Source organism: Periplaneta americana, chromosome 10 (genome assembly GCF_040183065.1).
Source record: "Periplaneta americana isolate PAMFEO1 chromosome 10, P.americana_PAMFEO1_priV1, whole genome shotgun sequence".
Classification (NCBI taxonomy): Eukaryota; Metazoa; Arthropoda; class Insecta; order Blattodea; family Blattidae; genus Periplaneta; species Periplaneta americana.
Genome location: NC_091126.1, coordinates 168,157,524 through 168,177,997, shown reverse-complemented (window position 1 = coordinate 168,177,997; position 20,474 = coordinate 168,157,524). Strand labels below are relative to the sequence as shown.

At 34.7% G+C, this 20,474-nt stretch overlaps 1 protein-coding gene across 1 annotated transcript in view; it reads left to right on the top strand.

Annotated features, from left to right (window-relative positions):
- The window catches only part of LOC138707765 (cytosolic carboxypeptidase 6), a 1,502,040-nt gene that overhangs the window by 1,128,397 nt on the left and 353,169 nt on the right, over positions 1-20,474 (top strand). The window lies entirely within an intron of this gene.

Genomic DNA, 20,474 nt, shown 5'->3' with positions numbered 1-20,474 from the left:
ATTAAAAATTAAAATTAAAAACACACACTTATTACTAACATTTAAAATTTGTTTTTCTGCTGCAATTTTCCATCAATTTGTGGAACACTGGGGATGTCTTGACGTATTGTGTGGTCAAATGCAGTTATTCATTTACTTGAAGTGTTGTAACCTTACACTACGATATTCACTATTAAAATATTAAAATTCTTTATGTTGATTCGTTATTATTGCACCAAGGTTCCTTGTTGTTTGTTCACTTTCACATATCGGAGCACTTTACCATAATCGAATGTGGTGCGTAATATAAGTTACATTGATACCTGGTTATTGTTTTCCTTTTGTTGCTGTGGTTGGATTATTACATATTCATGGTTGTCACCGTTCGATTATCAGTCAAGCCTTTACAAATGGCTGGACATTTTGCGTGTTCGACGTTGGCCAGGCCAGGTATCAATAATACTAGATACGTATAGACGGTATATTTCAATTTTAACATTGTATTACAACCTGCTTATCGGATAAATCATACAACATGAAATTACTAAATGAAATATTTAAGTTATTTATTTTGATTGTATTCTCTACAAAAAGAGAGGTTACGTAATTGATCTCAATTTAGAGAAAAAGAAAAAAATTAAATTCGGTCTACTTCGGTGATATTGTTGTTTGTATTCCAATGGAATTTGTTCCCTCATCATTATACGAGGGATGAGTCAAAAAGTAATCTTAATAAGTTTTATTAATTCAATATGTACAATAAGACTACAAACACTTCATCACTTTTCAACACAGTATAACAGAAACACTTGCATTGAACCTAGTAGAGACTATGTTGAGAAGTGATGAAGTGTTTGTAGTCTTATTGTACATATTAAATTAATAAAACAGTTATTAAGGTTACTTTTTTACTCTCCCTCGTATTACGACGGTTAGCAAATCTGATTAATTGGACAGAGTTACGCAATAACAGTCAAACTGACAACTTGGAAAAATGAGATATTTGCACAAATCTGTTGATGACATGCTAATTTAACTTGGACAAAATCAAGAATGCGATATCCGAATTTTTTTGCTATTTATAAGCAAAAATTCGTTTATTGCATAGAATTCATTTAATTATTTTCCTTTGAAATATTAATTCAACTGTTGGTCTCTTATCAAAAATCGGTTTGCCTTTTTTGGTATTATTTGTACTATTTCCTGTAATAGTATGAATGTTATAATACTTCTTGCATAAAATGTTTTTATAAAAAAAAAAGCATATTTATTTCTACTCGAAACAGGTTTCTGGCGCTTGGTGTCTTATTGCGTAACTCTGTCCAATTGGAATGCTGTCTCTTCAATGCAGACGACATAACCTGAGAAATACAGTAAACTTCTCTTTCCATAATGTCAAACGCGTGAGCACAAAATAATTTTCACACTTCTTCGTCTCTTGCACTTGAGACATGCAGTATCTTGATATGGTACGGCTTCATGAGCAGTCTTCCTCAAAATTATATAGTTATTCGTTTTCGAAATCTCCAATTCTTGACTGACACGACGAACAGATTTTCTTGAACTTTAAATATAATTTATTCTTCTGCACTGATGTCCTATCCACAGTTTTCACACACGTTTTCTTTTCTTGATTCCTGCTTCTGTTAGCAACACATTCTCTAAGAAAACATTCAGTAACACGCAAGAACCGTATTTCCCTTTGGAGAAATCTATAAAATGTTGTTCAAATATTTCGGCTCAGTACAGTAAGTTTCAAATCACATGACACTACAAGCACATTCGTTTTCTACACAGTACTCCATAGCGATTGTGATTTTAAGCTTTAGTTACATTTATATTACTTTTATATGAACATAGACACTTGACTATTAGCACGCTGGTTTAAAATGAAAAAAAGAAAAAGAAAACATACTCTGCACGGTAGAATCTTCGAACTTCTGTGGTTGTTTCTGAATGCGCCCTAGATTACATCTTCTTTCATTCATGTTTGATAATCTATTGAAATAATCCACTCGATTATTTTGGATTACGGTGCGTTCTCAAGAAAGTTTTAGAATTTGTCTATGAGGAACAACACTTGGAATCTTCCAGAAGCAACAAAAGTATAACGACGGCTTAGAGTGTAGACAGCGTATAGGTGACTAAGTATGGACACTTCGCTTCGGTACTTTTGATGTAGCCGGACTGATTTCAATGACCTTCAAACCAGCTAGAGAGTGAGATTCTGCTTTCTCCCTAGAGTTGGCACTGACATCACACCAGCTAGCAGTCGACACAGTGGAAATATAACACATATAATTAATACATCTAGGTACATTATGTACTCAAATAAAATAAATTGGAGCCATAAAATAATAAATCCGTCATCAACTGTAATGTGTAGACTCTAGGGTTCCTTTATAATGAGAGTTGAGACGTTGACCCCATCAAAAATTAATAGTACATTATGCAACGAGCCTGTAATGGTAGTAATTAAGACGCGAGTATGTTTATGAAACGAGCGCAAGGGAGTTTCATAATTTTCATACGATCGTCTTAATTACCATTATAGGCAAGTTTCATACGACTTTTTATGCTCGACCATATTTCTAACTTGAAATTATTCATAAGTATTCATGTTATTTTTATCTAAGTGAGGAACGGAACTGACCTTGTGCAATAGCCTACCTCGTAAATTGTGAGATGTGCGCAGACGCGAAAGTATTGATTTTTTCCGAGAAACAGTTTCGACGACCTTGATATAATCTAGAGAGTAAAAGAAACATTAATCTTGATATAACCTTGAAATTGACTTATACATTGAAAAACGAGATGACAAATTGAATTTATTTGAATATTATTTACAATTAACGGTAATTATTATAGTAACAGAACTGACTTTATTTCAAATGTAGGTTATTTATTGAGCAATTGGTGAAATCGATACTTGCGCTTTCATATGGTGCTTTCTGATTGGCGGAACACCTGAACTTTAATGAATAGGTGTACTTTAATGAGGTCCATTAAAGGGCTGCTACCAGGTGTATAATTACTACATTTCGGCATGGTCGAGCATAAAATATGTAATGATTTGATAGCACTGAAAATAGAAAAACAAAACTCTTATGAGAAGTAAAAGCATATACCTATATCACATTCTATACAAATATTAAACGAATTTGATACATAATTTTATAATGTATTATATTATTTTATAATATAATCTGAAATATAAAAAAAATATTATTACAACTAGTTTATCACTGAGAAATAAGGAAAGGCTGTTAAATTGAATTTATTTGAAGCAAAGCGTTACTGGATTATGCAATAAATAGGCGATGTTTGGATCCTGTGTCTCAACTCTATACTCAATTATCTTAGCGTATGCTCGATTACACTACCCTCTAGCGCTTGAAAGTGGATCTAAACGCCGGTGCACAGATAAACAAAACACAGGAAAATTCGCTCAGTGTCCTTTCTTTATAATCTCTATACTCTGGTGTAAACCTGTAAATCACTAAAGAAGGAATTTTACAAGGGATGGAAAAAATTAAGTTTAAATTAACTCTGAAACTTTAGGGCCAAATCCTAAGTACAGGTACAAATACCATCTGTACTTTGGATTTGGTTCTAAAGTTTCAGAGTTAATTTAAACTCAGTTTTTTGCTTCCCTTGTAAAATTTTCTTTTTTGGTGGTTAGCAGGTTAACACTCTAAGCCGACGAATTGCAAGCACTTTTAAATGAATACAATATTAATTTTTCATAAAGATTTCTGCATCATCTGCTCTATGCAGTATTATGTTTACTATACTATATTGTAGGCCTACTATATGAGTTTTATTTCAATCTTTCATTTACTGTATGTTACTAAGCCCAGGTTAGGGGGGTTAGGAGTGTGTATTTTTGTAGGTGTGTTAAGTTTTGCAGTAGGCCTACTATGAAAATTAAGTAATATTATATTTTCTGTAAAACATGAAACAATTGTTAAGGATCAAAAACCACTTGGAACTTACGGATAAAGAATCCGAAAAATTTGTCCCTACTTCTGAAAAATTAAATACGGTAACCCTGCATACGACGCACTCTTCAATGCCAGAATTCTGTCAGAGATGACATTGGATGGTCAACTGTAGTAACTTTCGAGGAATATCACTTTTGTTAACGTCGTACAAAATTTTGTCCAATATTCTTTTAAGAAGATTAACTCCATATGTAGATGAAATTATTGGGGGTCATCAGTGTGGTTTTAGGCGTAATAGATCAACTATTGACCTGATATTTTGTATTCGACAGATAATGGAGAAAAATTGGGAGTATAAGGGTACAGTGCATCAGTTATTCATAGATTTCAAAAAGGCATATGACTCGGTTAAGAGAGAAGTTTTATATGATATTCTTATTGAATTTGGTATTCCCAAGAAACTAGTTCGATTAATTAAAATGTGTCTCAGTGAAACTTACAGCAGAGTTCGTATAGGTCAGTTTATGTCACATGCGTTTCCAATTCACTGCGGGCTAAAGCAAGGAGATGCACTATCACCTTTACATTTTAACTTTGCTCTAGAGTATGCCATTAGGAAAGTCCAGGATAACAGAGAGGGCTTGGAATTGAACGGTTTACATCAGCTGCTTGTCTATGCGGATGACGTGAATATGTTAGGAGAAAATCCATAAACAATTAGAGAAAACACGGGAATTTTACTGGAAGCAAGTAAAGAGATAGGTTTTGAAGTAAATCCCGAAAATACAAAGTATATGATTATGTCTCGTGACCAGGATATTGTACGAAATGGAAATATAAAAATTGGAAATTTATCTTTTGAAGAGGTGGGGAAGTTCAAATATCTTGGAGCAACAGTAACAAATATAAATTATATTCGGGAGGAAATTAAACACAGAATAAATATGGGAAATGCCTGTTATTATTCGGTTCAGAAGCTTTTATCATCCAGTCTGCTGTCAAAAAATCTGAAAGTTAGAATTTATAAAACAGTTATATTACCGGTTGTTCTTTATGGTTGTGAAATTTGGACTCTCACTTTGAGAGAGGAACATAGGCTAAGGGTGTTTGAGAATAAGGTGCTTAGGAAAATATTTGGGGCTAAGAGGGATGAAGTTACAGGAGAATGGAGAAAGTTACACAACACAGAACTGCACGCATTGTATACTTCACCTGACATAATTAGGAACATTAAATCCAGACGTTTGAGATGGGCAGGGCATGTAGCACGTATGGGCGAATTCAGAAATGCATATACAGTGTTAGTTGGGAGGCCGGAGGGAAAAAGACCTTTGGGATGGCCGAGACGTAGATGGGAGGATAATATTAAAATGGATTGGAGGGAGGTGGGATATGATGATAGAGACTGGATTAATGTTGCTCAGGATAGGAACCAATGGCGGGCTTATATGAGGGCGGCAATGAACCTCCGGGTTCCTTAAAAGCCAGTAAGTAAGTAATTATTATTATTATTATTATTATTATTATTATTAGTATTAGTATGTATTTATTTATATTTAATATTATTAATATTTGTGTGCTGAACAACAGCCAGAGGCCAATTATAGTTCAGTACAATACACAAACAGAAGATACAAAGGTGCAAAAATAAATACAAAATCAAGAAAAACATACATAAATAAAACTGAGGACAAGGAAACTAAATACTAATAATCAAAACGAAACTATACCTTAAAAGGATCTAAACTGTGCAGATGTAAATTGGCATATTTTATGCATCTGCAGACTGGAGAAAGTGATTTTGAATTTCTGTTATATATATATATATATATATATATATATATATATATATTAATCTTAAACCTTTTGTAGGAATACGAAGGCTGATATTGTTTATGATAGGCTCACAAACAATATCACCCTTGATTACTTTGAAAAAAAAAACTGATAATAAAGATTTTGAAGTCTAGAATAAAGGCTACAACAGTTGAAACACTTACAGGTAATCTCATAATTGAAGTCAGAGGAAGTGGGTATAAATCGAAAAGCACATAAGGAAATATATTTTATTTCAATAATTTCCAATTTAATCGAATCAGTTGAAGTAATGGAAACCCAGGCTACAGATGCATATTCAAGTTTAGATCGAACCAAAGCAAAGTATAGAATTAATAGAGACTCTGAAGTAGAAAAAGAATAAGTTATAGACCTTAATAACCAAGCATTCTTATTGAATGATTATAAATATATTGAACATGATCATGAAAATATAATTTAGAATCGAGTAATATACCAAGATGTTTAATAGAATTTTTCCTAATAATGCAGATATTATTAAGAGAATAATTAAATTTTATGGAAGTAGTTTTTCGTGAGTACGAAATGACAATAGTTTTAGTTTCATTAATTTTCCTTCCATTATCGTCAGACCAAAGTTCGATAGAGTTAATATCATTTTGAAGAGTTTGGCAATCGGCAGGACTATTTATTGAGCGAAAGATAATAATAATGATGATGATAATAATAATAACAACAATAAAATAACAAATAATAATAAATAATAATAATAAAATTATATGTGTTTTAACGATAGGAGATGTCTCGAATCTCTTTCGGAGAATCGAATCCGCGTCCTCTCGGTTTAGTGTTCAAGACCATACAACTGGATCCATAGGTGAGGACAGTCACGCAAATAAATTGCAAATAGTTAAAAAAAATCGTTCATAAGGTAAATGCAAATCTGTGTATGTCTTATCAGGAACAGATTAGATCCTGTGATATTTATTGCTCCTTAGGTAATCCGGTACTCAAATGAAGATGGGTTCTTCGGTCTGTGTCTTACTGATTGAGGATGAGTTTGTAGGAACCAAACGTTCAACTTTATCCCCTCTGCCGTCCCTAAAGAATCAGCGAATTTCCTGCTTACTGGAAACCCTCCACACACACACACAACTCGGAGCTAACGCTACGTCAGAGAAGATAGACTGCTTCTGTAATTACATTACAACCAGAAGAAAATAAAAATGTCCGTTACTTCTCCTCTACAATATTACAATTCTAAAAATAACATCGCATTTCATCTAGCAACACAAAAGCATTCTTATAAGTTGCTGCTTTAATAAGTTGATTTAGAGCTCCTCTTCCAGGTAGGTAACAAAACAAAGAAAATTCAACAACGTTTGCTAAATGAATTCGTCTCATATTTCTTAGAAACGTTTATAATTCAAGTTCTTGATAATTATCGCCTACAAGGAGTACTCAGAAAACAGAATACGAAAAGGGTCAGAGAGTATACATTTATAATTAGCGGAACACCTTGGCCATTAAGCCACAATGGTGTAGGATCACAGCTTGAGACAATAGCTACGTGACAGCAGGGAAATGAAGACAGGAGCAGTGGAATGATAATAAATGTTATCGAACCCGGTACATTTGTAGCCAAAGTGCTAAGTGTGTCGAAGTAAAATTCCTACTTACTAATAATTTTGCTTTTCATCATCATCATCACGACCGACACTTTCAGCGTTGTAAAATGTAGAGGGATTATTTGAGGCGTTCAGCGTACAAATGGCCCAACCCACAAAATTAACTTATATTTAAACTTTACCTCCTTGTAACAGTGCGCGAAATGCGATACACAAATGGGAATTGTGCTGAAATCTCATGAAAAACTGGGAATGGATTTGACTGATTTACACGTTGAAGATTACAACATGAGAAGCACTTTGAATGAATGAATGAATGAATGAAAGAATGAATGAATCAATGAATCAATCAATCAATCAATGAAAGAATCAATCAATGAAAGAATCAATCAATCAATGAAAGAATCAATCAATCAATCAATCAATGGAATGAATGAACTTATTTATTTTATTTTAGTAGGTTGTTTTATGACGCTTTATCAACATCTTTGGTTATTTAGCGTCTGAATGAGATGAAGGTGATAATGCCGGTGAAATGAATCCGGGGTCCAGCACCGAAAGTTACCCAGCATTTGCTCATATTGGGTTGAGGGAAAACCCCGGAAAAAACCTCTACCAGGTAACTTGCCCCGACCGGGAATCGAACCCGGGCAACCTGGTTTCGCGGCCAGACGCGCTGACCGTTACTCGACAGGTGTGGACGGAATGAATGAATGAATGAATGAATCAATCAATCAATCAATCAATCAATGAAAGAATCAATCAATCAATCATTGATTGAATGACTGACTAAATGAATGAATGAATCAATGAATCAATCAATCAATCAATCAATCAATGAATCAATCAATCAATCAATGAATCAATCAATGAATGAATGAATCAATCAATGAATCAAGGAATAAATAAATTCAATATGCAAATGCTGTGGGTTTGGCCAATTGTATGGCATTTTAGCACGTATGAGCGAATCCAGAAATGCATATAGAGTGTTAGTTGGGAGGCCGGAGGGAAAAAGGCCTTTGGGGAGATGGAAGGATAATATTAAAATGCATTTGAGGGAGGTGGGTTTTGATGGTAGTGAATGGATTATTCTTGCTCAGGATGTGGCGGGCTTATGTTGGGGCGGTAATGATCCTCCGTTCTCTAAAAGCAGTTTGTAAGTAGGGTCATTTGTGAGCTGAGGGCCTCGTGTAGTTCTTTGACAGTCAAGACCGCCTAAGTTGTAGCAACTTCGGTAGCCATTGACGACTATGGGAGGGCAAAGCAGATTCTGCCTCCACAACTTACAAAAAGCCTGAGGCTTGTAAGATGAACTAGGACACAGAGCAAAAATATTATTTTAAATTCATAGAGAAGGTTAGCTGCCACAATGAATATTTCCACTTACTTACTTACTGGCTCTTAAGGAACCCGGAGGTTCATTGCCGCCCTCATATTAGCCCGCCATTGGTCCCTATCCTGAGCTAGATTAATCCATTCTCTATCATCATATCCCACCTCCCTCATATCCATTTTAATATTATCTTCCCATCTACGTCTCGGGATCCCTAAAGGTCTTTTTCCCTCCGGCCTCCAAACTAACACTCTATATGCATTTCTGGATTCGCCCATACGTGCTACATGCCCTGCCCAACTCAAACGTCTGGATTTAATGTTCCTAATTATGTCAGGTGAAGAATACAATGCTTGCAGCTTTCTCCATTCTCCTGTAACTTCATCCCTCTTAGCCCCAAATATTTTCCTAAGCACCTTAATCTCCAACACCCTTAACCTATGTTCCTCTCTCAAAGTGAGAGTCCAAGTTTCACAACCATAAAAAACAACCGGTAATATAACTGTTTTATAAATTCTAACTTTCAGATCTTTTGACAGCAGACTGGATGATAAAAGCTTCTCAACCGAATAATAACAGGCATTTCCCATATTTATTGTGTGTTTAATTTCCTCCCGAGTATCATTTATATTTGTTACTGTTGCTCCAAGATATTTGAACTTCTCCACCTCTTCAAAAGATACATTTCCAATTTTTATATTCCCTTTTGCACAAAATTCTCGTCACGAGACATAATCATATACTTCGTCTTTTCGGGATTTACTTCCAAACCTATCTCTTTACTTGCTTCCAGTAAAATTAACGTGTTTTCCCTAATCGTTTGTGGATTTTCTCCTAACATATTCACGTCATCCGCATAGACAAGAAGCTGATGTAGCCCGTTCAATTCCAAACCCTCTCTGTTATCCTGGACTTTCCCAATGGCATACTCTAGAGCTAAGTTAAAGAGTAAAGGTGAGATTGCATCTCCTTGCTTTAGCCCACAGTGAATTGGAAACGCATGTGACAGAAACTGACCTATACACATCTGCTGTACGTTTCACTGAGACACATTTTAATTAATCGAACTAGTTTCCTGGGAATACCAAATTCAATAAGAATATCATATAAAACTTCTCTCTTAACCGAGTAATATACCTTTTTGAAATCTATGAATAACTGTTGCACTGTACCCTTATACTCCCATTTTTCTCTGTTATCTGTCGAATACAAAATATCTGGTCAATATTTGATCTATTACGCCTAAAACCACACTGACGGTTCTCAATAATTTCGTCTATATATTGAGTTAATCTTCTCAAAAAATATTGGAGAATTACACTTATGGTTACTTAAAAAAAACGAATTTGGGGAAGTATTATTTTCAAAAATCATCTCGTATTTCTTACGCATATCATTTTTGAAAATAAGGTAAATTAAAATGGCGGAATATATATAACATATATCAAATTCAATGCAATAGAATTTGCAATATATATGAAAATAAAACTTGTTTTGCTATTTTTAAGTCCTTCCTCCATAATACAAACGTAATGGTGTTGTAGGATTTCAATTTCTTACTCGAATAGCTTGCTTAACTCTGAATAAATTCCATTCACATCCTGTAATCCAAAGAACAACTCAAAGCCCCCACTCTACCGGCGGCTGCACATCATTTAGGGCGTAAACTTTTCCGAGTCCGACATCGCAGTCTGGAGTAATTTATGTGTTTTCAAGTTCGCAATGCACTGGACGTGAACAAAACAATGGAAAGTTCTTTTTTATACTCCGTAGAACAAGTGATGGGATAACGGAGCGAACAATTAACGTGTTGTCTCCAATCATTCCAAGGCATTAGATTTTATGACGATTCATCTTCAGACATGAATGCTCCTCGTCAACAAATGCTAATGGAACTTATTGAACTCGCCTCCCAACAAAGGGAGAAGTTCAAAGACAAATTGGGGGACAGTGATGTAGAAGATGCTTCTCAGGAGGCAATCTTCAAACTTCGTGTTACAACCGGTCACATAAATGTGGAACAAATAAGACATTTTAAGCCTGGTTTGTGTGTGTATGTACATAGGATTCGGACAAAACTTCTTCTGTATGGAGACAATTTATGTAGGTAATTGTGACATGCTTGGAATAATCTTATTGACTGTTCACAGCTCTGAAAGTACCACTGAGTTGAATCTGAGAGGTCCTTAACAGTCACAAAATATCATCAATCATGCCTGAATATTAGGAAGGGAAATTCATTTGTACAAATTTAGTAAACAGAATTCGGACTACAGTGAAACCTCTCCTTACGGACACCCCCAAGATACGGACACTCCTGCAATACGGACAGATTTTTATGTCCCAACTGAAATAATATAGAAATAATGATAAATGTAACTCTCGTTTACGGACACTCTCAGACACGGACACGGACAGCTGTTTCTCAGTCCTAAAGGTTGCTTTACCTCTGACTACGGACAGAACTTGGTTTTCAAGACCTAATGTGTTAAAAAAATGGAAAATTTAGTATTGAGAACTCTACAGAAATTCCTTAACATGAAAGAAAACAATATGTTTCTCATAAGCTACCACTAGACCAGCCGGCTACCTCTTGTTAGCTGGAAGCGGGTGGATAAACAAAATCATAAAATTTAACCTGTTTGATGGGTCCAAGGTTTCCGCGATCGTGAAATTGTATTAGACACATGATAGGGTTAGTAGGATTATTCTCTTCACTTCAATCAGTTATTCTGTTTTGAGAGACATGGCACCTGAACGTAAAGGTTAAGTTGAAAACTGTAAATTACAGTACTGCATAACTGTAGACATAGAATGAAGTTGCATGGCACAGTACTGTATTTTCCTTTTTCGTTCCTATCTACTGTAGTATACTGTATTTAGAATTAAACTAAAGTAATACATTTCATTTAAAGCATGAAAGGATACATAAGGCATATTATAAATTTACTGTTAGATTGGGGAGCCTCCCTCCCAATAAAGGACACTTCCCTGATGCGGACAGATTGTTATGTCCCTTCAATGTCCGTAAAAGAGAGGTTTCACTGTATTCAGAAACGGAAAGAGAGTTTAAAAGAAAATATTTAATATACAGAATGTTAAAAAGTGTCTAATATTTTCAAGGGTGGTAGTACGCATCACATGGGGAAGGAAGTCCAATAAACATGATCTTAAAATTAATCGTTTTTACGAAAAATTATTTTAAAATTCGTGTCTTGGTGAAATAATTCTACTCCATAGATTAACTGGTTCTCAGTATCGCCGTTTCGTAGCAAACCAATTACCAGTCTAGCTGGAGGAAGTGCCATACCATCAAAGACTATAAAATAAATTTGGTTTATGCACGACAGAGTACCAATCCATTTTCATAGCAGAGTTAGACGACATCTAACACGGGTATTTAATCTTCTATGGATTGGTCGGGGAGGTCCTGTACCGTGGCCTGTTCGTTCCCCAGATCTTAATATCTTTGAGTTTTGGTTATGGAGACACTTAAGGCATTAGTGTATGCAACACCCATTGAAGACGTTCAAACGCTACAGGAGCGTGTCTTCAACGCCTGTCAGGGATGTTTAAAAGGTTGCGTGGTTCGCTAAGATGTCGAGCTGAAAGATGTGCTAAGATGAATGGAAATCACATCGAGCATCTATCATGAACAAATAATTCCTACTATATAATAATAATAATAATAATAATAATAATAATAATAATAATAATCCATGGCGCTACAGCTCGTGAAGGGCCTAGACCTACCAGCCGGCTGCTGGCCTCATGCCCACATGCCGAAGCATAGGTGGACGGTCACCCAACCAGAATGGAGGTATCGTGTGGTTAGCACGATGATCCCCCCAGCCGTTATAGCTGGCATTCGCAACCGGATTTCGCTACCTATCGTAGCTCCCCAAGTGCATCACGATGCTGGGTGGGCACCGGTCCCATACACTGGCCGAAATTTCATGAGAAAATTTGAGTTCTACTATATCGAAAGAGATTACTTTCTGGAAACATGTTATTTAGCCTTTTTTTTCCTTGTTTTGATGAGTTCCACAACCCCTTAACAAATTAGTACCTTTTAAAGAAACATCCTGTATAGGGAAAAGAGTTTTTCATCCATTAACAAGAAAATCCTAGATCTTATAGATCGAATAACGACAATTAAATCTGCAAAAATTCGTCAATTAAAAAAAATAACAAAAAACAAGAGTTCTGAAACTACCTCTCTTGTTTCACAAAACAAGTACTTTAAACTTATGCGGATAATGAAAATAAAATTGACTAAAATGAGAGAGCATACGAATGACTTATTTTAGACAACTTTTTAAAATCTTTATGTCTAAAATTCCGGGCGTGGTTCAGTCGGCTAATGTGCTTGCCAGCCGATCCGGAGTTGCACTGGTCAACTGGTTGAGTTTTTCCGAGGTTTTCCCCAACCATGAGGCAAATATCAGGTAATCTATGGCGAATCCTCGGCCTCATCTCGCCAAATACCATCTCGCTATCAACAATCCTATCGACGCTAGATAACCTCGTAGTTGATACAGCGTCATTAAATAACCAAGAAATAATAATATATTTGCGATGAGACCCTACATTTTCTATCATCCAGTTCATATACCTAACGGTCACCAGAAGAAACACACTATCATCGAATACAACTGAAAGGAATTTCTTTGTTCAAAAGTGATTAGTAGTGGTGTATTTGCACTTCACTCAAGCAGAAGCCGGACAATCAATTCAAGAACCGTCAGTTAGTTCGAAACAAGGAAAGCTCAATTTAGTGTAGACAGATTTAAAAAAAAAAACGAAACTTCATCAATTCTTTGGTAGTTTATTTAATGACGCTTTATCAACTTTTAGGTTATTTATCGTCGATGAAGTTGTATTTAGTGATTTGAGCCCGGATTTTGATGTGGCATTTATCTGATTTTCGCCCTACAATCGAAGAAACCTCGGAGAAAGCTAAACCATTTAATCATACCAAGCGGGATTCGAACCCATACCGGAGCGCAGCTGTGGATAGCACGTAAACACACTATGTTAAAATTGTTATAGATTGAATAACGAAAATTAAGAATGAATAATATTAAAACTACGAAGTGTAGGCCCATATATTCATATACAAATATACAGTGTATAGGTATTTAAGATTTCAATTTTTCGACTGGCCTCTTTTAAAGTAAAATTTGTGTAATATGGCGACAAGGTTAGCAGTAATAAATTCAAGAACTGCCGACGGGACGTGACTTCACTACCTACGACTGGGACCACGACCATAGCTCGAGTGTTAGCAAGTCTCGCCACAAGGCGTTCTTCCAGCACCGGAAACAATCCTGAATTCTAGAAGATGCTACTCATTAAGTGTCTTCGTCTAGTACCGTTCATTAAGCTTAGTTTAGTGTATTTCTGAACTTCAATTAAGAAACCGCAAACAGTAATTAAAGCCAACTACCTGCGAGGATTGGAGCATTTGGCGCATTTCGACTTCACTCTGGTGAGGATTATGAAATAACATTGCGCCTCATCTACAGAACCGAGTTAGAAAGCGTAAACAATGCCTGTATGCACGCAGAAATCCCATAAGCACGATGAGAATAAGTACAGTGTGTAACTGAATTAGCGTTACAGACTCGGAGGGAAAACGGACATACTTTCACTATACATATCTTGCCAGAAACCTTTCATGCTGAGCACTAGAAACATTTTATGAGCACATATGTATCAATAGTCGTTTTATGTGCCAAAGTGATGTTTTACGCATAACAGTTCAGTCGGAATTTCGAAATGAATACGTGAATTATTTTCGCCCCTGAAACGTACAATATTTTATTTCATACTACGTTGCATTTCCTCGAGTTTATTTTAACAATATCAAGATGAAGACAATGGGTAGTAAGAATAAAGCTTAAGTACTTTCTCAAGGTTTATACTTATGAGTATGAGCACTTCCTGTGATTATATACTAGTAACCACTAGAACATACTCATTTTCGTAAGAATAAAGACATTCTACCTAACGCGAATATATACTCATCTCTACAGCCTTCTTGATTGTTTAAAAGTTAGTATATACTCATGTTACCTATCCTCTTTCATCACATTGCACCGTGATGCTCAGTTTTTTATAGACTTTCACATGCTATCTGCATGTTGTAGTGGTTTATGTTTTGCTTTTTGTAAATTTTAATAATGGATAAATAAATAAATAAATAAATATATATATATATAATTAATTAATTAAATAAGTAAATAAATAATAAAATAAATAAATTAAATAATTTAATTAATTAAATATATACATAAATAAATAAAATAAATAAATAAGTAAGTATATAAGTAATTAAATAAATAAATTAAATAATTAAATAAATCAATAAAATTAATTAAATTAAAATAAAATAAATTAATTAAATTAATAAAATAAAATAAATAAATCAAATAAATGAATAAATAAGTAAGAAAATAATGTGAAACAGAGAGTGAATCAGGTAAGTGACGTTAATAAAGCAGGAAACAAGAAAATACTAGTGGGAAATCGTCATTACGGGATGTTGGATAGAGATTACAATCCATTTCTAGAATTACAGTTATGCTAATTGTATTTTTTTTATTATGGAGCAGTTATTTGATTTTAAAGTTACAAGTAATTGCATTTTGCAATTCAAATTTTACAAAATAAACTGTAATTGTTAATTATATTTAACAATAAAATCTAACGTTATAATTTGACAGCCATTCATATTCTTATAGGTTATGTTTTTTTTATGAAAAACAAATATGTGTTTAACCAATCTCACATTCACTTTTGTGAAGCGTTAAAGGCTTCTGAAGTTCACGTCTTTTATTATTTTTCCATGAGGCACTACATCGTTTATAAATTATGCCATTTCTTTTTAATTTAAACTGAACACAAATTAGCAAATACTCAGAATTAAGCTTGCTACAAACCATACTCAGAATAACATGAGAACGAACTTATAAATATGAGAATATACTAGCTTTTATTCTTATCAAGCATGAGTATATATTCTGTACAAGATGGACGCTTGAGTATATTCTACTATGCTTCCATGTTATGAGTATGTAATCAAAAATGAGTAGATATACAATGTTTTTATTCCTACTAACAAGAGTATTTGCTAAAAAAAAAGTCCAGTATATACTATATACTCATGTTTATTCTTACCACCGAATATGCTCAGTTCAGGATTCACCATTCAAATAGTTAATACCATTCATGAATGAATCGATACGACTCAACAAACCTGGAGATAGATTCAGATGTAGATTGACGTTCCAGAAATCACGTATGTTAGATAAACCAAAGGAAACAATTGGAAAAGTGATTCCTACCAAATTAGAATGAAAATATAAAAAGGAATATGACCAATTTTATTCTACGAAAACAAAATACAACGTACAACAATTCAGCGAAAATTTTTAGTTAGTCTATTTGTTGTATCTGTTAATTGTTGAAACTTATGTCTGTTTTGAAGTTATGTATTATAATTATTACAAACCGGTATTTATATTAGCTAATTATTTAGACATAATTAGTTCATTGTATAATAATAAATGTATATTCATAATAACAAATGTTATTTTGTGCATAAATATATATCGAAGTTGCATTACGCTGAGATCTCTAAGACACACCTCAACACAGCTAGGTAATACCACAGTCTACTATATACAGTCGCGAAGCTTGAGGGGATTTTTTTGCAAATCTCGCGATAAAGTGCTCCAAGCGGTTAGCAACTAGAAACAATAGACTGTCCACTGTCGACTTTGGATTTAGAGTGGACTGAGTCGTATTTCCATCGAGTGCTAGGTCGTTGCGTATTTCACATTGATGCTCGTGAAGAAAAATCCTAACATCTATTTCTTATTTTACTTCTAGATGCAAAAAGTGGTTAATAAACAGCAAGAGGGAAGATCTCATCACAAAGAATGAAGCATATCTTTATAATAATATAATGTTTTGCTCTCTTCATTTCGAAAACACACAATTTATGAATGAAAACAAAAATAAATTAATCTGGAATGCAGTTCCAACTTTATTTGATGTTTCAAATAAACCAGTTCTGATATTACCTGCAGCTGAGAAACAAAAGCTTTGCACTAATTCTACGTCTGTATCAGCTCATTCCTTGAATAATTGTACATTTTCAGACAACTTAGGCCTACTTTTTTTTTTCAAAGGATATGTTTTTAATTATAGCTGTTAATTTTTTGTTATTTTTATTTATAACTTTACTAGAGACGTAGAAAAAGTAAGTCTGTTACAATAAAATTTATTGATCACGTTTTATTTCCAATTCTGGTGTGATTATTATTGCTTAACTTCATCCCACTTTGTTAACTACGTAAGTCTACACTACAAGTACCGGTACACATAAGTTACTCCCATTAATTCATATTTCCATTATTATTGTTATTATATTATTGTTGTAAAGGGAAATGCAAATTAATATTTATTGGTTTCATAGTTCATTATCGCTATAATCTTGAATGAGTGAAGCGATTATAGTAAATTTCAGTTGGTTTTGCACAAACAAAAATAATATGAACCTATTTATTGCAGGTATCTTCTAGTTTATGGTGGAATTTAATGTACTTCATTAAAATAATAAATTAACTTTATCCATTTAATATTTCAATAATGGAAGGAAGGTGTTAATTTTTCCAAAAGAACACGATAACGAAAGTGTAACATATTTTGTCATCTGCTAGATAAGATCTGTGATGATGAGGCGATAGTAGCGATCCTAGTGGTGGGCAACTAGCCATGTTTGCATTTTTACTACATATTGAGCTTCGAGACTGTATATAGTAGATTGTGGTAATACTTTAATCCGTTGTGAATTGACCGGTGTTGATTCCACCAACTAGCAGAGTGCGTCATAACCCCTTCCACGAATGCTTTAGCATTTTCAGTGCCCTCGCTCCGTAATCGCCCAGAGTTCCGCTAGTTCTCAATAGGTGGCACTATTATTGGGGGCGGTTAAAGAAAGTGTTAGGGAAAATGATTATTTAGATTAATAATAAATTATTCTCAATAAACTATATCAGCAGTTTCTAGCTAAACCCAGTGTTATTTTACAGTCAGTAGAGTGGGATAAACAATTGAATTCTATTATGCGGGTATATTTATCTACTATTGGCAACAGTGACTATTACATTCGCCATCTATCCATAGAAGTAATAACTAAAGAATCCTCACTTACACCAGTGAGCTCTATGCTAAACTGGAGGCACAACTCAATGCTTTAAAAGCGTGACGTAAATGCTGAGCGCCTGAGCGTATTGCTATCTCTCTCTAACATAGTGTTGTCCTTGTCTCTCTTGCAGTGAATGCTATCGTACACAATAATGTTTTTTTTTTTTGCTTACCTCACGAAAGACTCATTGAAACACATTAGTTGGAAAGAGAGAGCATTGCGGTGATGCCTCCAGTTTAGTATAGAACTCACTGACTTACACGAACAAATTATCGATCTCTAACGATTAGTATGGCCAGATATCTTTGATCAGTGTACATACATTTAAAACGTTTCTATTGATATGTTTCATATTATTAGAAGTTGTGTTGTGTAAGTGATTACAGATTACAGTAGCGTAAATTTCATTTTCAGCTTTCTTTTGAAGAACGTAAATATATGAAGTTTGACACAGTGTGAAATAAAATAACATATATTGTGCATTAGTCGTGATCATTTTCTAGGATGTTGTTGGTTAATTGCATGTTTTTTTCACATTTAATTATTCTGCTCATGAAACATTAATTTTATGGAAGCATCGACCACCAACATTGCCATAAATTCTAATTCGTCACTGAAATGTCTGGAGCCTAATTTCCAACACCATTGGCGCTACATGAAAAATATGATGGAATAGTAAATATTTCAAAGTTACAATAACACAAGAATAGAAATGAGCTGATGTACAGCATTTGTTATTAGGCCTATGCTAGCTGTCGGATCTAGATTATCGAGAGTTGAAGCACGGCTGAGTGCCAGAAACTTCCTATCCTGGCTTTCTCCGGGACTGCCGGGAGATAAATAAATCTGTGAAGCCCATGACGCAGATTTACGGTATACAAGGCACCCAGACCCTGAGAGAGAGCTCATGACAGAATTAATCTGTAATTTCCAGACAACGATGCATTTCAACTTTAAAAAGCTCTGTAACAGAATCCCATCCAGATCTTAAATAGTACAGTATGCAACGAGCCTATAATGGTAATTAAGACGCTCGTATGAAAATTATGAAACGAGCGCCGCGTCTTAATTACTACCATTACCATTACCATTATAGGCAAGTTTCATACGACTTTTTATGCTCGACCATATTTCTAACTTGAAATTATTCATAAGTATTCATGTTATGGTTATCTAAGTGAGGAGCGGAACTGACCTGCATTGTGAGATATGCGCAGACGCGAAAGTATTAATTTTTTCCGAGGCACGAATGTCATTGACCTTGATATAATCTAGAGAATAACATGAATATTAGGCTTGATATAACCTGGAAATTGATTTAGAATTGAAAAACGAGATGACAAATTGAATTTATTTGAATATTATTTACAATTAACGCTAATTATTATACTGGGTGTTCATTTCAAAGTGTGTCATGACGTCACTGTTGGTGAGTCAGCGATTTGAAGCGATTTTCAGCTTTTATGTCAGAGAAGTTGCCTATTAATCAAGGTGTTCAATCTGGACTTAAGAACGTGTACGGTATAACTTGAACGTCGTAGCAACAGATGGCGGTCTGTACGGTCGGTGTGCTACCATAACCTCTTTCGAACTGTGTTTTGAGCTGGCAAGTCGTTCCCAGGGTATTTGTTATCATCGGTTGCGTACGGCAACATTCCACAATACAAATCAAATGCTCCGTGTCCATGTTGACCGTCAAAGTTAATGCCAACAAATACTGTACGTAAGTAATTGTCTTAACCCTCTCCCCATATCCCGACAATAAGAAAGAAACTCACCTCAGTACGTGTTTTCAAACAGTTCACATTCCTGCCACTGCAGGCGTTACCGTACGTATCGGTAAGTACTCTTCAGAATGAACGCCGTACTTGGTAGGCAACTTCTCTTGCATGTAGGTTATACGCCTTTGCGGAGATGTAGGAAGATTGAATTCTCTGGGCTCATCGGCTAGCCACATGACGGCATGCAGTGAGCCATGACACACTTTGAACTGAACACCCAGTAGTAACAGAACATAACCTTCTGCGATAGTATTGGATTTCCAGCCTCCGTGACTTTTCGCTAATTGTCTTTCGATTGCATATCTTAGAATAATCGATACTTGCGGTTTCATAATGGTTCAATGGTGATTTCTCATTGGCTGAACAACTGAATTATAATGAATAGGTGCACTTTAATGAGGTTCATTAAAGGGCTACTACCAGGTGCATAATTATTACATTTCGGCATTTTCGAGCATAAACGTTATTATTCCAAAATATAGAATTTATTGCTCGTGATCTCCTAGGAGGTAACAAAATATGAAGTAAGCTAGAAACCAGCTGAACTACAGATATCACAAGAAAAAATTGGCAATATATTTTTTTTCTGATCTGCGAATAACTCGCAAGGATTTATTATTGCAATCGTTCTGTTTTTTTAGTTTTGCTTTCACAATCTCTTCCCTAGGTTCATTTTCAGATTTCCCCTCACATTCGTGTCTTTGTTTTCATGTTAAATCACCTGGATAATTGGGATTCGTGCCGCAAATGTTATGGTCGGTCAAAAAGCGAAATCGCGGCGATCACGCTATG